This window comes from Amia ocellicauda, chromosome 11 (assembly GCF_036373705.1).
Source record: "Amia ocellicauda isolate fAmiCal2 chromosome 11, fAmiCal2.hap1, whole genome shotgun sequence".
Taxonomy (NCBI): Eukaryota; Metazoa; Chordata; class Actinopteri; order Amiiformes; family Amiidae; genus Amia; species Amia ocellicauda.
Genome location: NC_089860.1, coordinates 1937586 through 1957735, shown reverse-complemented (window position 1 = coordinate 1957735; position 20150 = coordinate 1937586).

Sequence of the window (20150 nt, the reverse complement as noted above, 5' to 3'; positions counted from 1 at the left end):
CTTTTCATCCCTGGCCCCTAAGTGGTGGAACTACCTTCCCGCCGAGGTCAAGACAGTAGAGCCCTGGACCACTTTCCAGCAATTACCTGAGACATATCTGATCAGATTGTACTTGTAATACAGCTACTTATTCTCCCAAGATCTTCAGGACTCTTGCTGTAATTTTGCACTTCATATAACTATGCTTCATTATGCTCCTGTTTACTTATACATTGTTAGATTTCCCTTTGCTTACTGTGATTTCTCCAATGTCCCAGTCGAGGGCCGACAGGCAGGCTTGCCAGGAGCCAGTCTGTGAGCACTGCGAGGTCCTGTTAAATGCTTTTCTGCTCCACTCTCCCTATGTAACCATCCCGGACACACTCCTGAACCCGATCTTGCTCCCTAGTGTAACAGGAATGATAATGTGTTTGTGTATTGACACCAAAATCCCAGACTCAGTCATTTGTATAGCGTTTTCCATGCCTGGTTTTCTGGGAGATTCTACAGCCTGCAGTTTGTTTTGGGTTAATATTGTCTTAGTGATGTTAATATCATCACTTTGCTTCCCTCAGTCTGTTTTTCCTTTGGCTGAGAGGAGGTATTAGGAGCATGGTGCTGCATTTAATATACTTAATTTAAATTGTTAAGAACGTCTAACCATTGGTATAATGTGACGTGACGTACACAGTACTATAAAAACACTACAACAGTTGGTTTATTGTTTATACATTTCGATACAATTATTTATTTAGTCTTGAACAGCGTAAAATAATGTGTTTGGGAAGCTGTACTGACAAATTACAGCGTAATTTATGTTTGCCAGATAGTGATCCAGCTTCCATGTGTAGCGCACATTTTTCAATGTACTCCGTTTTTCTAATAGGTAGTAGAGGACCAGAAATACTTGAAAGCTGATGTTTTTTCTTTTTTTAACCACACTCTGCAGGTATGTTGAACTATTTTCTGTTCTCCCGGTTGCAATTGCTATGGTACCTATTGTGTGTTTTTTGATTGCTGATGATCTCAAAATATAAGAGAAAGCCAACGCGATCTATGTTTTGTATTACCCGCAAGCTTTGTGTTTCATTAAATGTATTGTCTGTATTTTTCATGTATTATTCTTCTACAATCGCAGAGGCATTATTTTTTTTGTTATTAGTAATAATTGTTCTGGCTCCAGTTAATTGAATTGGAGCCACATAGTGGTGTTTTTCCCTTCCTGCATTCCGCCAATGTATTAGTATTGGTTTCTATAGTAACCATTCCTTTTGACAGTTAGTGGAAGCCATTTTGTTTGTTTTTAATTTCCACTGTGGTAAAGGAAAGCTGTACACTCGTTCCTGATAAAATCCCGTTTAACCTTTGTATTTGCTGTTAGAAGGCATTGTCTGTAAGTATTCATGTTAAAATAGTTATTATCTTAGTGTTTTTGTTGCTGTTTACAACTTGTACCAAATCACAGTTTTCTAGTAGGCTACTATAGCCGCTTTTTCGCGTAGGTGCTAATTACATTTCTGTCGCTCTGAGTTTACCATCACTCCGTAATCGATTGTTTTGAGAAACACGTGTTAACAGTATTTGTGCTTGTCCACATAGTATTCATTTATACAAAATAGTTTACATTTAAGATAACTATTTACAGGATAATTTAGTATTACATGCCGTTATGCTGTGTAACTAAGCATTTTTATACAATGTATTGCAGCATATATTTGTATTTGTTTACTTCAGTTTTACTCCATTTCAATTGCTGCACAAGAGTGTGGTGGTTTGCAAATAAACCCCTGGAATCGTCATTCACCCTCTCGCCTGTGTGGTTTCTGGAAGGAGTTTACCTCTCTGTCTAACTTTGTAGGGGGACACTTAGTGAGGGCAGAACAATAATGATTACTAGTACTATTTCTATTTAGGTAATAAAATGAATAGTGGATTTTGTCTTGAAATTAACACACCTATAGGATTAATCTGTAACCTAGGAAAATGTGGATTGTGAAAACACTGTCAGTCTGTTTTTCCATTCGCTGAGAGGAGAGAGTAGAGGACCAGAAATACGTGAAAGCTTTATTTTTTTTAACCAGAGAAAATAAAAGTCTCTGTGTCCCTCATTGATCAACGTGACTGGAAAGTTTCACCACACAACACAACACAACACAGAAGTATACAAGAGGGCTAGCCAGCGCAGGACAGAACAAGAGTGCAAAAGCCCCGGCTACACTAGCACTTGCGTTTCCCCCTCCTTTTCATCTACAAGTGGCTACTTTTGACCTTAAATCTCGGTAATTGATTCTCGTGAGAATGTCAATGAAGTGTAGTGAAGTAAGTGAAGTGCTCACAATAAATAAACAATGTTTTTTGGTCCTCAATTTGCTAAGTTTTGGTACAAATTTATCCTTAGCCTTTAGTAGTATATTTTTGAAAAAATAACCATCCATTTTCCACTGAAACTGTATCCAGTGTGCCCCAGTATATCTTCTCTAAGTACTGAATCATACCTTCATGGTTTGCTTTTCTAAAATTGTAGAGCACTGTTTTTGACTTGGCCCTTGTTCTTTGAAAGTATGCCTCAAAGCTAACCATATTGTGATCGCAGTTCACCATTGGTTCTCTAACTAGTGTCCCTCTGACTCTATCTTGGTCATTTGAAAATATCAAATCAATGCATGTGCTCACCTCTGTTTGGTGCCCTGACAAATTGAGTTAGAAAGGTGTCATTTACCATCTCAACCATTTCTATTTCTGCATCTGTAGTCCCAACTGGCCTATCCCAGTCAATGCTGTGGAAATTGAAATCCCCAATTATAACAGCCACGTCCTTGAATTCCTGTTTACATTGTCAGAAAGATGTTGAAAGCTGCCTGCGCTTCTGGGTCTGGGGTGCAATGGGGCGTGGTGTGGGCCAACGGTGGAGTAACACAGTGTTGGGGGGGTGGGGCCTGTTGCACTGCATACACTGCCTGTGTGTCCAGCAAAGCGCAGATTTGGTCCATCCTGTTGTTTAAGGCGAGGATGGCCTCATCTCACTATTTGTCCACGGAGCTGGACCTCCGACGCCAACGGCGCGGTGGGGAGAGGGCTAGTGACGGAAGAGGAGGAGGAGGCCCATGGGCACAGCTCCGTCGCTCTCCCCTGTCACTGCAATGCTTGGGGAACAACGGGCACAGGGAAGCTGCGTGCCTGGAGGCACAGAGGTGCTAGGGGAGAGACGCAGGTACAGATCCACCGAACCCCTGCTGTCACTCACCGGAGTGGAGGGTCGCTGGGTGCAGCGGCGGTTGTGGTGGGGGAGAGAGGAGGTGGGGGGTCTCTCCACTGTCACAGAGCGCACACTGGTGTGAACCAGCTAACATGCTGCGGAGGCGCCAGTGTCAGTGTAAGTAACACAGTACGTGGCATATATGTCCATGGAAACATTTGTTCTGCATCTTCCCCTTTGAGGTGCTGTGCCACCATGTAGACGTACCCCTCTTCCTCTATGGGCTTGTGGTTGTGGTGCCTCTCTTTTCTCTCTTTCATCTTTGCCTTCTGACTTGCTCCATTTAATGCCAACACCTTAAATGGTTTGGCAGAAATGTGTACTGTTCTGCTCATCTAGGTTATGGTGTTGGTCATGGGGACCAGTTTCATTCACATTGACTTAAATACAGTGACTATAGAAAGTCTACATCCTCTTTCAAAATGTTCTCCTTTTATTGCTTTATAGCTTATAAAATAAAAATTCTAGAAATTTCTCCTTAAAGAAAATCTGCTGCTCTCTGCAAGAGAAACTGGGATGGATGTTAATCTCTCATCGTGAAAATGACCTTCAGGTCACACAGGGATACAGACCTATCCCAACAGACTCACAGCTGTATATGCTGCCAAAGTTGCTTCCACTAAGTATTAACTGATGGAGAATTATCCAATTATGATTTTTGTTTTGTATTTTTAATATATTTTTCACAATAAAACGTGTTTACCTTTAACAGTGTGAAGTATGGTGTGTAGATAAGTGGAAGGAATCCTTATTTAAATTCATTAAACTCTGATGCACAAAAATGTTTGAAAAAGGTTGAGGGGGTTGACGTTCTATAGGGACTGTATATTTACATTATTATTTTGTATTTTGTAGTTTGCAGCGGTTTTCATTAACATATTTTATCTTGGTACATAGGACCTTTTTTTTATTTTGCAACTTTATTTTTCAAAGCTACTACATGCTGTATGTTTGTGCTGGGACTGGCCTTTCTTAGATATCGAGAAGTATACTGCCACAGACAGACACAGGACAGTACAGGTGAGAGGCAGCCATCTTGTTGTTTTCCTAGTTTCAGACCAGTCTTAGCATTCCTCATTTTCTTTTAACTTTGCCTTAATTGAATTTAATCTTGTTTGTAGTTTGCCTTAATTGAAGGCAATTCAGTACAGCTGCTGAGTTGGTGAAAGTAAATAGGTTGAAGAAAGGTGATTTAGTCAAGGACTAGCAGGAATTCTGTTCCAGGTAGAACCAGGTGGAGCCAGTTAGGTGTGAATTAGTGGCAGGTAGACAAAAGCTACTTAAAGCTGCTGTTAAGAAACAGCTGCACAGTTGCGCTGTTTCTCTGTGAAAAAAAGCTACGGAGTTGACTAAACAGAAACCAAGACTGAAAAAAATGAACATTTAAATCATGTGGCCACTACAGTGCCAGGTTTGCAGAATTATTGTCTTTCTGGATGAACTCATCCAGATTTAATCTGTGAATGTTGTAGGCATGCCCAAAAGGTTCCAACTGCTGGACACCGAGTTGGTCAGTGATGGCTCAGAGGGTGATGGCAGAGCAGTTGAGCACTAGAGCACCATGGTGTCTACTCCCACCTAGAACAGGGAGGTAGTTATAGTAGGAGACTCGATTCTTAGAGGCGTAGATCACACAGTGTGTTCTAGTGATAAGGAGACCTGCATGGTATCTTGCCTGCCTGGTGCTCAGGTTGCAGATCTCCCAAAACTAGTAGACAGGCTGCTGGCTAAAGCTGGGGGGGGATCCACTGGTCATGGTCTACATTGGAACCAATGACACAGGAAAAGGTAGGGTAGAGGTTCTGCAAGACAAATGTAAAGAGTTAGGAAAGAAACTAAAGAGCAGAACCCCCACAGTAGTTTTCTCTGAAATACTTGTGGTACCACATGCATGGCCAAGGAGACATGCAGAGATCATAAATGACATTGAGGCAGAACTCAAATTAGATCCTAGTAATGAAACAGTCTTTATGGGTTAAACTTTTGAATAAAAGAGCGGGAGGATTAATAGTGGGAGTATGTTACAGACCACCCAATTCAGATAGTCAGAAAGATTTTGCATTGTACAATGCAATCAGGACTGCATGTCGCAAGGATGTGGCTGTTATAATGGGGGATTTCCCAAACATGGACTGGGAAAGCCGAGCTAGGACTACAGAAGCAGAAATAGAAATGGTTGAGATGGTAGATGATTGCTTTCTAACTCAATTTGTCAGGGAACCAACCAGAGAGTGTGCATGCATTGATTTTATCTTTTCAAATGACCAAGATAGAGTCAGAGGGACACTAGTTAGAGAACCAATGGCAAACTATGATCACAACATGGTTAGCTTTGAGGCATACTTTCAAAAAACAAGGACCAAGTCTAAAACAATGATCTACAATTTTAGAAGGTATGAGGCGGCACTTAGAAGAGTTAGACTGGAGCACACTGCATACAGATTCAGTTCAAAATGAATGGTTATATTTTAAGAATATACTACTTGAGGCTCAGGAGCAATTTGTACCAAAACTTAGCAAATTGAGGACCAAAAAACATTGGAAACTAATGCAAAAGAGCTTTTTCAATACTATAATGGCAAGAGGTCAATAAAGGATGAAGTGAAATGGGTAAAGGCTAAAAATGGAAGTATCTTAGAAAATGAACAAGATGTGGAAAATGTTCTAAATGAGTATTTCACAGAGGTTTTTACAAAAGAAAAAACGGATAACATGCCACAGGTTAACAATCAGTACAGTCAAACCCTAAGAGAGATCAGGATAAATGAGGAGGAGGTACTAAAGGCATTATCAGAATTAAAAACAAACAAACACCTAGGCCAGATGGTATATTTCCAACAGTAATTAAAGAAATGAAGGAAATTATTTATAGGCCGCTAACTCAAATATTCCAAATGACACTTAGAACAGAAGATGTGCCAACTGACTGGAAGACAGCAAATGTTATTTCCAAGCTACAAGAAAGGGGACAAAACTGAGCCAGGAAATTACAGACCAATCAGTCTCACCTGCATCACCTGTAAAATGTTGGAAAAAATTATTAGAACATAGAGGAGCATCTTAATGACAACCATATTCTTGGAGATAGTCAACATGGGTTTAGACCAGCGGTCCCCAACCACCGGGCCGCAACTGGGCCGCACGGAAAGGATAAATAATGTTTTTAGTTTTTTTTTAATCGGTAAAATAAAATAATAATTATATACAATTATCAGCTAATTGTGCAGTAATTGCATTGAACTTGGTGCAGTCTGTTGGTCTTTTTCTCACCTCTCTAATATCTCTGTCATGCCCACAACAGTTTACAGATTTTGAACTTGAGTAATGCGCGCGCCGTGAGTTCATCACAGTCTGCGCAAGCTGTGTTGCAAACTTTGTACTAGCTAATTAGAGGACATGAATAAAAACAAACAAACGTCACTGGAGAGCTTCTTCGGAAGGGGTAAGGGAGATAAAAGGCCCAACGACGATGCCGATAATGCAGAGCCCGAGACTGCAAAAAAAAAGAAAGCCTCATTCAATAGAAAATATGATGAGTCCTACCTAAAATATGGCTTTATTGCAACAGGTGACTCCAAGCCCCCTGTGTGTACTATGTGGATATAGGCTATCTAAAGAGGCAATGAAGCCCTCAAAACTGCTTCGGCACATCAAATCCAAGCACCCTGCACTTAAAGACAAACCTGTTGAATTCTTTGAGCGAAGAAAACGTGAACAAGAAGGACAGAAACAAGTCTTGAAAGCCACCGCATCAACAAACGTGGCTGCACTGAGAGCGTCATACTTAGTGGCTAGCCGTATTGCTAAGGCCAAGAAGCCTTTCACTATTGGCGAGGAGTTGATTCTACCTGCTGCTAAGGACATTTGCCGTGAACTCTTAGGAGAGGCTGCAGCTAAAACTATAGCACAGGTTCCTCTTTTGGCTACCACCATCACTAGGCGAATTGATGAAATAGCAGAGGACATTGAGGCACAATTATTAGAGAGGCTTAACGAGTCACCGTGGTATGCAATTCAGGTTGACGAATCTACCGATGTCGACAACAAGGCAATACTGCTTGTTTATGTGCGATATATACACTCACCTAAAGGATTATTAGGAACACCATACTAATACTGTGTTTGACCCCCTTTCGCCTTCAGAACTGCCTTAATTCTACGTGGCATTGATTCAACAAGGTGCTGAAAGCATTCTTTAGAAATGTTGGCCCATATTGATAGGATAGCATCTTGCAGTTGATGGAGATTTGTGGGATGCACATCCAGGGCACGAAGCTCCCGTTCCACCACATCCCAAAGATGCTCTGTTGGGTTGAGATCTGGTGACTGTGGGGGCCAGTTAGTACAGTGAACTCATTGTCATGTTCAAGAAACCAATTTGAAATGATTCGACCTTTGTGACATGGTGCATTATCCTGCTGGAAGTAGCCATCAGAGGATGGGTACATGGTGGTCATAAAGGGATGGACATGGTCAGAAACAATGCTCAGGTAGGCCGTGGCATTTAAACGATGCCCAATTGGCACTAAGGGGCCAAAAGTGTGCCAAGAAAACATCCCCCACACCATTACACCACCACCACCAGCCTGCACAGTGGTAACAAGGCATGATGGATCCATGTTCTCATTCTGTTTACGCCAAATTCTGACTCTACCATCTGAATGTCTCAACAGAAATCGAGACTCATCAGACCAGGCAACATTTTTCCAGTCTTCAACTGTCCAATTTTGGTGAGCTTGTGCAAATTGTAGCCTCTTTTTCCTATTTGTAGTGGAGATGAGTGGTACCCGGTGGGCCCATCCGCCTCAAGGTTGTACGTGTTGTGGCTTCACAAATGCTTTGCTGCATACCTCGGTTGTAACGAGTGGTTATTTCAGTCAAAGTTGCTCTTCTATCAGCTTGAATCAGTCGGCCCATTCTCCTCTGACCTCTAGCATCAACAAGGCATTTTCGCCCACAGGACTGCCGCATACTGGATGTTTTTCCCTTTTCACACCATTCTTTGTAAACCCTAGAAATGGTTGTGCGTGAAAATCCCAGTAACTGAGCAGATTGTGAAATACTCAGACCGGCCCGTCTGGCACCAACAACCATGCCACGCTCAAAATTGCTTAAATCACCTTTCTTTCCCATTCAGACATTCAGTTTGGAGTTCAGGAGATTGTCTTGACCAGGACCACACCCCTAAATGCATTGAAGCAACTGCCATGTGATTGGTTGGTTAGATAAATGCATTAATGAGAAATTGAACAGGTGTTCCTAATAATCCTTTAGGTGAGTGTAAGTGCCCTCTGTCTTAATCCTATTGAAAAGTGTCAGGAGGAGTTTAACAAGAAAGCAAAAGAGTGGAGATGATGATATGATGATAAGTGCACTGACAAAATTTGATGGCACCAAGTATCTGTTCCTCATGAGTCCTGGTAATATCCAAGATGGCTGCCAGAAATCACATCACATGAGGGATGGGTGATCTATTACATCATAAGGCATATCACCTCTTTCTCTTCAACCTCTGAATCTCCATTTCCCTTTACACCACCACACTCTCCCTTTCTGCCTCGGCCAAAAACATTGATTCTTGCCTCTCTGTCTCAACACATAATATTAATTTAAACCAAGGGACTGCTCAGAATGGCAGATTCCCTCTTGCTCTCCATCCTTTTCTAACTACCTGTTCTAGTTTTTAGTACAGGTCCTAGTTATATCAGGACTGGGTTACTTAAACTCTGCTTTGATCGCTTTCCTGGCTTTTCATCCCTGGTCTCATCAAATTGAAGATCCTTGTTTTGATCTACCATTCTCTGCACCACTCCTATCTCTAGTCTCTTGTCTCTCCCTTTAACCCGTATTGTCTTCTCTGTTCCTCCTCTTTCTTTTATGACACACGGTTATGTTATGATTCCAAAAGGCCTTCTGAAATAGCTAAATTAACCAAATATCGTGGATTAATTTTCAGAAGATTACTTGAAAATGTAATATTGTATTATTTGGATTAAATATGTATTACATCCGCTACACCTACTAAGAGATCATTTATTGGGATATGTATAATTTTGTGCTGTCCACTTTCAATCCTGGAGTGTATTTCCACACAGATTATTCAACAAAGAAGCCTGATCTTACTGAGTTATTTTTCGTGATCCCTAGAATTTTGTCCACATGGTATATTTTTAAATCATAATAATCACCTGTAACCCTTAGTAATTCTGTAGTTCTTCCTTGATATGGGGGGCACATTGATTGATCTAATACAGTTTTCTTCAAGCAATGGGGTATTTTCTAAGCTATGCACCATTGTAGAATCCTTATCCGCAAAATATCATTAATGTCCAGTATAAAGGAATACAGTCACTAGGTAACTTCCCAAATATAATTTTGTCAGTTTGGCAACATGTTTTTATTTTCTGTTTTATAATATCTTTTTATTAAATACCTTGATATCAAGGTGACTAATACAGTACTTGATGGGTATAGCATAGGAAAATAATTAATTGTGGAAATCAGTGGTTTGTTTGAATGAGAGATTCATTCAATAATAAAGAGGCACTGAAATATGTTCCATTTGATCACATTTTAAAAGCTTTTTTCCATGTTAGCTCAAAGTATTAGGGGGGATATGAATTTTGTCAGCTCAGAACTATTATTGTTAGGTGTAGTAATACCAGAAAACCTGCTTTAATTAAGTGGTCATTGAATGATTCAACCATGCTCTTTAATCTGCAAGTACTAGATGAATAGCAGTACTTGAAGTTGTTGAAATACAATATATTCTTCAATATCTACATTGATTGTCTTCCAAAATATATTGCCATTATTTTTATTATATAATATATAATATACAGCGTATACCCTCTACAATATAACAGGCACATGATTATAACAGAAGTAGCTGGACTACAGGTCCCAGAAGGCCTTAAGTATTGGTGGATGGCCACCAAAAACAAACCACTGGGTTTTATAAGTCACACTTCTTCATAAATAGTAAACAAGATTATATATAGGATGGGGCTTGGGAAAGGAAAAGTCTTAACTTGGGAAGGGAGATAGGTAAAGTATGTATTGTGGGAAGCTTGATGACTATGAAACTTTGCTGTTGGTAAAATGGTATAGCTGCCTAAATATCAGTTATCTAAATCGTATAAGTTAAAATGTGTACTCCAATGTGGAGAATAGTGGTTGTTCTGGTTCTTGTTTGGTTTTCATCTTAATGGTTTGAGTTTGTTTGTTTGAAAGACACATCATTAAATACACTCAGTGCTCTGGAAAGTTGTTTTGAAAGTTCCTTGGTCTTCATGTTAGTATCTTTGCTTGAAACGCACTATCCAACTCTGGGACAGGTGTATTTAATCTGAAATATGGTGATCCACTTTTATTGCATACAGAAAGACTCCATTCAACTTAAGGCAATTGGTTGCACCTGAGTTTACTTAGGAGAGTCGATAGCAAAGGGGGTGAATACTTTTAATTTGAAATAGTGATTTTTATTTCATCCCACACATTTGTTCACACATTGAAAGTGTGGGGTTGGTTATCCTTCGAATCGGAAACACTTCCCAAGGGGGAGGCGTTTTAGCTAGTTTCCACAGGAACCTCATCAAAAACCTTTTTCTATCAAAGCTGCTTATAGGCCCCTGTGTGAGTCTCTCAAACAGTCCTCTTCCTATTTCCTGTTGGTATACATACAGGATCTTCCTCTTTGCCGTCGCTCAACTTTTGTGTGGCACTTGGTGAGCATGGAGAAGTCTCAGGCTTCCTCCTCCCGCTTATACCGCTGTGCAACTTATGACCACCACATGCTACCTCACGAGAGAGGACAGTGGTCGCAGCGGCCCACAAGGGCCCTCCTGCTTTTGGTGGAGCTGCAATCCTCCAGTAGAGCATGCTGTCACCATGCTTTGAGCTGTGCTAGTCAAACAGGAAGTGACTGCTCCTGTGTTAATCGAGGGCACAACAGCTGGCCTTTTCTTGCCCTGCTTTGTATGTTATAGCAAAGTAGAGCCTACTGTCGTCCCGCTGCTAGCTGTGCTAGTCCAGCAGGAGGTGACTCCTGCTACTGGTGAACTTTCCAAACATGGTGTCAACCATCTGACCTCAAGCTAGTGTCACTGAAGACTACGTTTTTGCTGGGGATCACATCGGCCAAAAGCTTGAGCGAATAATACCCACCCTGTCCGTACACCCTTCATGTGTCCGTTTCACAGGAGATGAGTCCAGGGTTACGCTCAGGCCTAACCCTGCAGTCTCTGTTCCACTTGAACAGGCCTGTGGAGTTGATGGCTGTCCATCCTCCTCCCTGCTCTTTGGAGGAGGAGAGTTGGCTGCACCTACTATGCCCCATGCAGGCCAGGTGCTACTTGTAGCGCACTAAGGCCACTCAGCGCTCGGACCAATTGTTTGTGTCTTATGGTGTACAAACACAAGGCTAGGCACTTTCAAAGTAATGTCTCTCACACCTCTCACGCCTCTCGCATTGGATTGTGGACACCATGGCCATGGCCTTCAAGTCGGTTGGAGCCCTGGTTCCAGAACACCTGGTGTTAACCCTGATTCACATTCCTCGGCAACATATGCACTTCCCCAATTGCCATTCCTACACACCATGTGCACTTGCTCCTTCCACCCTCTCCTCCCATTGGTCTAGCACTCCTAGCGTCTGTTACCCGCTTCCTTCTTCCCAGCATATATATACCCCTTTGTTGCATCACCAAGCACTGTTTAATTACCATTGACTCCTGCATCACTGACCCTTGCCTTCCTTTTGACCTGTCTCCTGGATTTCCTGCATTGCTACTTTTGCCTGTGTACTGACCTTCCTGCTTGTTTAATAACCACGTCTCCTGGATCTCGCTCTGCACTCTGTTTGCTGGTTTCGACCCCTTGCCTGTCTCCGACTCTGCCTTTTGGCCCCCCTGTGCTTCCGCACTTGGGTCCAAACCTCCTGTACACTGCCCGGCCATGACACCGTGTATCTCTGTAGCTCCTACAGAGATACCATTGACCTTTTGGTGACTTCTCCGACCACCAACCTCATTGCCCGGTCACTCAGTTTTGGTGCACAGTCAGAGTCATGGTTGTGCCATATTCTTTTATTCTTTTAAATAATGAATTTCACTGTGCTCCAGGGGATGTCCAAAGTTTTTTCATAGCCTGGGTAAAAGGTAGCGTTGTCCCCATATTTTTGACCACCAGTCTTTCAAAAGCCTTGTTTAATACTGTGGAAAATATTGCATATATATATATATATATATATATATATATATATATGTCTCGTATAGGAAAGTTACCTATTAATCAATGAAGTGAAAAATAATTAAACCATCAGTGAACCGGAAAAGTAATAATCAGTCTTTAAAACACACCAAAAATTTTTTTTTGTGTAAAGTGTGTAAAGAACCATGTTCACCTTCTGTAAAATGTGTTTTAGTTAGTTCCATTTTTCACAAGTCCTCCTCAATGGATGTTATGAATCTAACAACATGGTTCTAAGTGTTCAATGCTGTACCATACATCCATTTGAACTTCACGACTGGCCTTTGTTTTTAGTTACTTTATAAATCTTTTATGATCAACATTACCCTCACCCACATTGTATTCACCTTTATTGTTTCTTGCAGCCTGCAATCAATCTAATAATCACACAATCAGTTTGCAGCATGTCATTTTCAAGGGGCCTTCATAATTATTTAATTGACCATTTTGCTTGTCCACAAATTGGTCACCGCCTTCAAAGTACTAGCAGGTGGAATCCTGTAATTCAATTTCTATAACAAAGGGGTGGTCTACTCTGACATTCCCATTCCATTTAATTCCATTGCAGGACTTTGATCCAGCCACTTCTTCATTCACTTATTTGACTTGTCTGCTGAAGATCCTTTAAATAATTAAGAATGAGTTAGATAAAAAAAGACTGCACTAGGTACCAGGTACCTGTCACTATTCTATATTACAGAGCAGATCACTGAGGTTCATGATGTCACAAGGAAGGTAAAAAAAGGTTGGAAGTTGAATTGCGTCAGATTGTTGTGCCATTGATTCACTCAGGGTTATCAGCATGCCAATGGTAAGTGCATTATGCATTCATGATCAGTTTGAGCTGGAATAGATTATTGCACTCAGGGAGTTGCAGTCCATGTGGTGCAATATGCATGAACAGTGGATCAATGGATCACAGAAGGCACCTAAATTCTGTATCTATGGATGTGAAGCACTCTAAATAACATCAGATATTTATGACCACTATTCCTAATGGATGAACATTTGTAGTTGTTTGGCTTCAGCACATTGTCTTGCTCCAGGCCTCCCTGCTAACCATAAGAACACATTTAAGGCAGGGGAGATTGCAGGCACACTGGCCACTACTCAATTATTCCTCACCATGACAACACAAACACCACACAGTGATTTCCAGAATATGAATCCCTGCTTTGCTTGTGTTGGAGGGATGGCTGCATACATGTGAGCTGCCTAAAATTACAAGAGGTAATGCAGTCTGTCAGAGAATGATATTCCAGCGATTAAAGCAATAAATAACAGTTTAAAATGTATATCCTATCATTAAAACCACAAGTAATTTGTAATTTGCTTCTTGAAAATGTATCCCTTTAATCACACACCATTATTGTTATATTCCATTTAATCTTTCCTAGTTTCCATTTTTAATTCTCATGATATGTATTATATGATGTTGAAATTATCATGTAAAATATAACCAGTTCAATTCAGTATGTTTTCATTGTTAAAATTGTTCCAACAAATTTGTATTATACGTGATTTTCAAATCTAAGGTCATATTTCTTATTTTCCTTCAGCTTTTCTTTCTTCTTCTCACTGCCGTTTGTTTGTCAGTTTAAGGAAAATTAACATTGATTTAACAATATCAATGTAGACATATATCTTTAGATATAGTAGACAATATCTTTGTATATAGACACACTTGCTGTAGACCTCTACAGTCAACAGGAGTCTGTCTATGCTTGAGAAGGTTCACAATTGCCGTATGCATGGAATAATAGAGTTGCTACTTATAGATATACATATATAACTTAAAGGTTCTGCCTCTGAGTAGCTTAAGTATGTCTTTAAAGTATGTAGTTTTACATATTGTTACTTAAGTTATAACTTAATATGTTAGTAAGGGTTTGTCACAGGTGGACAAAGAAAAACATACCGGGAGCTTCCTAAGCCATAGGCTTCTTTACTGTTGCTGTTAGACCAAAAAATCCAACAATATATCCCCCTCACAGAGGAGCCTTCAAACCATGTGAAGGCTTCTAAAATAGATTTTAAAAATAAAATAAAAAAGACAGGCAAATGAAAATAAAACAAGCACAGGTCAACTTAAGATCGCTGTCCGGGTTCAGGAGGGACGTCCCAAGACGGTGTCAGGGTTCGGGCAAAACACTCAGAGATGACTGTCAGGGTTCCGGCGAGACACTCAAAGATGGCTGTCAGGGTCTGTACTACTGCTCAGATTAAATAGGGTGAGGCACACCTATGGGGAGAGTGCTAATTGTGATTGCTCTTCGTGCAGCAGCAGTGGCCAGATAGGAAGTGTAAACTATGAAAACGCACAATGTTGTCTGCACTGAAGAGAGGCAATCACACTTCCCCAACAGGTGTGCCCTGAAAGGGACAACCTGTCACAGGGTTAGTTATTTAATCTCATGCAGTATAGTTCTGTGGGGGTCCAAAGGCACCTGGCAGGAAATCTTGAAAGAAGAGGGAGAATGAGAGAAGTGGGAAAGATCAGGGGAAATGGAGAATGCTGACAGAACTGATTAGCAGAGGCTTTGTTGACTCACCTGCAGATCCATGGAGTGTTGTGCACTCCCCTGCTACCCCTCAACTCAAGCCTCTCCTGAGCATGCCATGCCTATACAGGAGTCTACACCGGGATATGCAAGCAGGACACCATAATCATCGGAGGAGAGGGCAAGCCAGAGACAGAATTATGAACTATTCTTTCATTTTTTGTATTACTATTCAAGAGTGGGGAAATAGTTCTCTATTGCTTTAATTTAGTTTGGATTTTTAAGAGTGTTTTACAGCCCTGCCTCTTTTTAGATTAGTTTAGGTTTCCCCTGTACTGTGAAACTTTGTTTGCTGCAAGAGGCAGACTTCTTGCCCTTCCACTGAGAATTCTTTACTTTTGTGGAATAATACATTATTTTACATCTGTGGCGTCATGTGCTGGGTATAGTTGAACTGGAACCTGCCTTAGGGGAAAGGTTATTGGGTGGTTTGAGGATCCCCCTCCTTACAATAATAATTGGGGGTGGCATAGTTTGGGTTCAGATATTGCTACCACTTGTGACAGTATCACAGAACTAGATTATGCAAAGATACATTAAGTAATATGATATTGTACATTAGCAACACTTAATCATTCACAATGTAATATTTCTCGAGTTCATCAATAATGAATATTGAATGTTCAGATACTTATCAAAATCTCCAGGTAAACTCTCCAACTTAATCAGTGCTTGGCAAGGATGCAGTCAGAACTCAGGGATTCTGGCTGCGACAAGGATCAACTGTCTGGTTAAACCAAGTTCCTGGTGTCTTTCGGGTACCAATTTGAAACGGGGTTGCACAAGCAAGCTGTCCAATCCTTGAGATGTTCCTCTGAAATGATGACTCCTCTCTGTGTGTACACGTCTCTGGTGGGGTTTGGAGCAAATTTGTTCCACTGGTATGGCGAAGACAAAGTCTAGCACAGAGTGCGTAGCTACTGCACAGAATTATTGCAATTTGTAGACTGTCAAAAATGTTCTAACTAGGTGTTATCCCGGGGATCAGGTGAGAATGCTAGCTTGAGGAACACAACATTCAATAACTTTGAAGTAGACTACGTAAAATGGTGTCTGTGGCTAAGGCCAACACAGACTTGGTGTGTTGTGAAGGGAGCTGAGGACTTGGTTAAGTGTTAGGTTCTGCTGAATTTGATGCCTTTGAAAAAGCAGGCAGAGGACATAATGCATGTAATTTTAAGGAAAGATAAAATGAGCACTGATTGGCTTATGTCCAGCTGTGGGCTGTGGTCTCTGCCTTCCTTGTACATTCCTCATTGGTGTATCTCACATGGGATAGATACATCACCTGTTGATTGGCTGCTCATCAGCTAGCTGTCATAGGATGTATGACCTCATGTGCACTTTGATGATGAGATGTTGTAGGGGCGATTGACACCTTCTATAAAATAATCATATATTTGACTGTGTGAGAAGTAGTCAAGCTGGTGCCAAGCTGGCTGAAGTCCCTATCTCCTTGATGTTGGCTTATCAAAATGTGCCCCCCTAAACTGTGGGCTTAGAGACAAAATAGCACCTCTGGGAAACATGTTATGGCTTGCCAGAACTGACCAGACTCTGAAGTATCAGTGAGGGAGAAGAGTTAGAGAATCAACACTTTATATACATTCTTATTAATTAAACCAACACAAAATGTTGGTTGCTACACAAATAAAACTTAATGATGATGCCAACTCAATGCAATGATTGCAGCTGAAGCCCTTGATCATAGTGCAGAAAAGATACGGTTGCTGGCTGAAATCCACCTATGTCACTATGGTGAGTAGATTCTTTCCGTATGGGGGGAAACAATGTAGATCTCTTAATATAAAATATGGCAGCCCACCTTGTAATGGGGACCACATTGTATTATTTGAAGTATTTTCAGCTAATAAACTGAAAGACCTGAGTAAAGAGAATTACAATAATCCAGTTTAGGGTTCACAAGGGTTTGCACTAGTGTTTCTGGTAGAAAAGGTTTAATAGTTTTTAAATTGCATAAGAGAAAGGTAGCAGAGCTTATGTAGCAGGGATCACTCTTTCCCGCTTGCCACTTAAAACCGAATCAGGACACCACACTTCTTGCATTGCAGGTACAATTCTTTATGGTTCAGGTCTGCCAAACAGGAAATAATACATTGGAAATTCTGTCCCTCTTCTGTAGTACATTCAACTAGAAAGAGCAATGCAGTAACAATTATTCAGTTTTATAAAATTACAAACATTGCAAATCCAGAAAACAAAAAAAAAGTCTCCTTGTGCAATCATGAAACCATTATTTGCACATGGAAATTATATATTACAAAATAATAAAAATAATGTACACATAAGAAAATAACAAGTACTGATCAAAAATGGAACCCAGATCACAAGGTTCACAGTGCTGTTCCCTAACTGCTGTGCCAACTGATATACAACTTTAAAATGTAAGTAGCCTTCAGCCATCGCTGCCAGCTGTCGTGACTAATTGTATAAAACTTAATTATTGGGGTTATAGTCTCAAATTAATGTATCAATTAAAAACATACATTATAATAAATAATACAAAATAGTTGTGTGTGTGTGTGTGTACTTATACACCGATCAGCCATAACATTATGACCACCTGCCTAATATCATGTAGGTCCCAAAACAGACCTGACCCATCGAGGCATGGACTCCACTAGACCTCTGAAGGTGTGCTGTGGTATCTGGCACCAAGACGTTAGCAGCATATCCTTTAAATCCTGTAAATTGCGAGGTGGGGCCTCCATGGATCGGACTTGTTTATCCAGCACACCCCACAGATGCTCGATTGGATTGAGATCTGGGGAATTTGTAGGCCAAGTCAACATCTTGAACTCGTGATTCATCAGACCAGGCCACCTTCTTCCATTGCTCCGTGGTCCAGTTCTGATGCTCACGTGCCCATTGTAGGCGCTTTCGGCAATGGACAGGGGTCAGCATGGGTACCCTGACTGTTCTGTGGCTACGCAGCCCCATACGCAACAAACTGCGATGCACTGTGTGTTCTGACACCTTTCTTTCAGAACCAGCATTAACTTTTTCAGCAATTTGAGCTACAGTAGTTCATCTGTTGGATCGGACCACATGGGCCAGCCTTTGCTCCCCACGTACATCAATGAGCCTTGGCCGCCCATGACCCTGTCGCCGGTTCACCGCTTTTCCTTCCTTGGACCACTTTTGATAGGTACTGACCACTGCAGATCGGGAACACCCCACAAGAGCTGCAGTTTTGGAGATGATCTGTCCCAGTCGTCTAGCCATCACAATTTGGCCCTTGTCAAAGTCGCTCAGATCCTTACGCTTGCCCATTTTTCCTGCTTCTAACACATCAACTTTGAGGATAAAATGTTCACTTGCTGCCTAATATATCCCACCCACTGACAGGTGCCATGATAACAAGATTATCAGTGTTAGTCACTTCATCTGTCAGTGGTCATAATATTTTGGCTGATCGTTGCATAACCTGCCTACTATATATACACTCACCTAAAGGATTATTAGGAACACCTGTTCAATTTCTCATTAATGCAATTTTCTAATCAACCAATCACATGGCAGTTGCTTCAATGCATTTAGGGGTGTGGTCCTGGTCAAGACAATCTCCTGAACTCCAAACTGAATGTCTGAATGGGAAAGAAAGGTGATTTAAGCAATTTTGAGTGTGGCATGGTTGTTGGTGCCAGACGGGCCAGTCTGAGTATTTCACAATCTGCTCAGTTACTGGGATTTTCACGCACAACCATTTCTAGGGTTTACAAAGAATGGTGTGAAAAGGGAAAAACATCCAGTATGCGGCAGTCCTGTGGGCGAAAATGCCTTGTTGATGCTAGAGGTCAGAGGAGAATGGGCCGACTGATTCAAGCTGATAGAAGAGCAACTTTGACTGAAATAACCACTCGTTACAACCGAGGTATGCAGCAAAGCATTTGTGAAGCCACAACACGTACAACCTTGAGGCGGATGGGCTACAACAGCAGAAAACCCCACCGGGTACCACTCATCTGCACTACAAATAGGAAAAAGAGGCTACAATTTGCACAAGCTCACCAAAATTGGACAGTTGAAGACTGGAAATATGTTGCCTGGTCTGATGAGTCTCGATTTCTGTTTGGCGGAGTCAGAATTTGGCGTAAACAGAATGAGAACATGGATCCATCATGCCTTGTTACCACTGTGCAGGCTGGTGGTGGTGGTGTAATGGTGTGGGGGATGTTTTCTTGGCACACTTTAGGCCCTTTAGTGCCAACTGGGCATCATTTAAATGCCACGGCCTACCTGAGCATTGTTTCTGACCATGTCCATCCCTTTATGACCACCATGTACCCATCCTATGATGGCTACTTCCAGCAGGATAATGCACCATGTCACAAAGGTCGAATCATTTCAAATTGGTTTCTTGAACATGACAATGAGTTCACTGTACTAAACTGGCCCCACAGTCACCAGATCTCAACCCAATAGAGCATCTTTGGGATGTGGTGGAACGGGAGCTTCGTGCCTTCGTGCATCCCACAAATCTCCATCAACTGCAAGATGCTATCCTATCAATATGGGCCAACATTTCTAAAGAATGCTTTCAGCACCTTGTTGAATCAATGCCACATAGAATTAAGGCAGTTCTTAAGGCGAAAGGGGGTCAAACACAGTATTTGTATGGTGTTCCTAATAATCCTTTAGGTGAGTGTACACATATGTGTATTCTATGGCTCTACAATAACTGAATGTACTCATGGTTACAAATGCTCAAGTGGAGAACATATAATGATTTGGCGAATTGACACGGGGACGAATTGTTGCAGGGACCAATTATCACGGGGACGAATTGTCAGGTATGACTTGACGTGCTCCCAGATCTACTACAGTTGTAAAATGATTACAGTGAATTGCTTCATAGTATATTAAAGGAGGATTACTATCCAAGTATTAATTGATTACTATTAGTAATTCAGATAACTGTATGTATTTGAAGACACTACTGAAATGTAATTATACAGTAAAGTATATTTTTCAATATTATTTTTCACCCCTACACTCCATAGTAAAATAGATTCTGTTCACAGATTGCACCACAAAATAAACTTTCCCAATAGACCTTCCGAAGAGGTACACAACGTAATTTG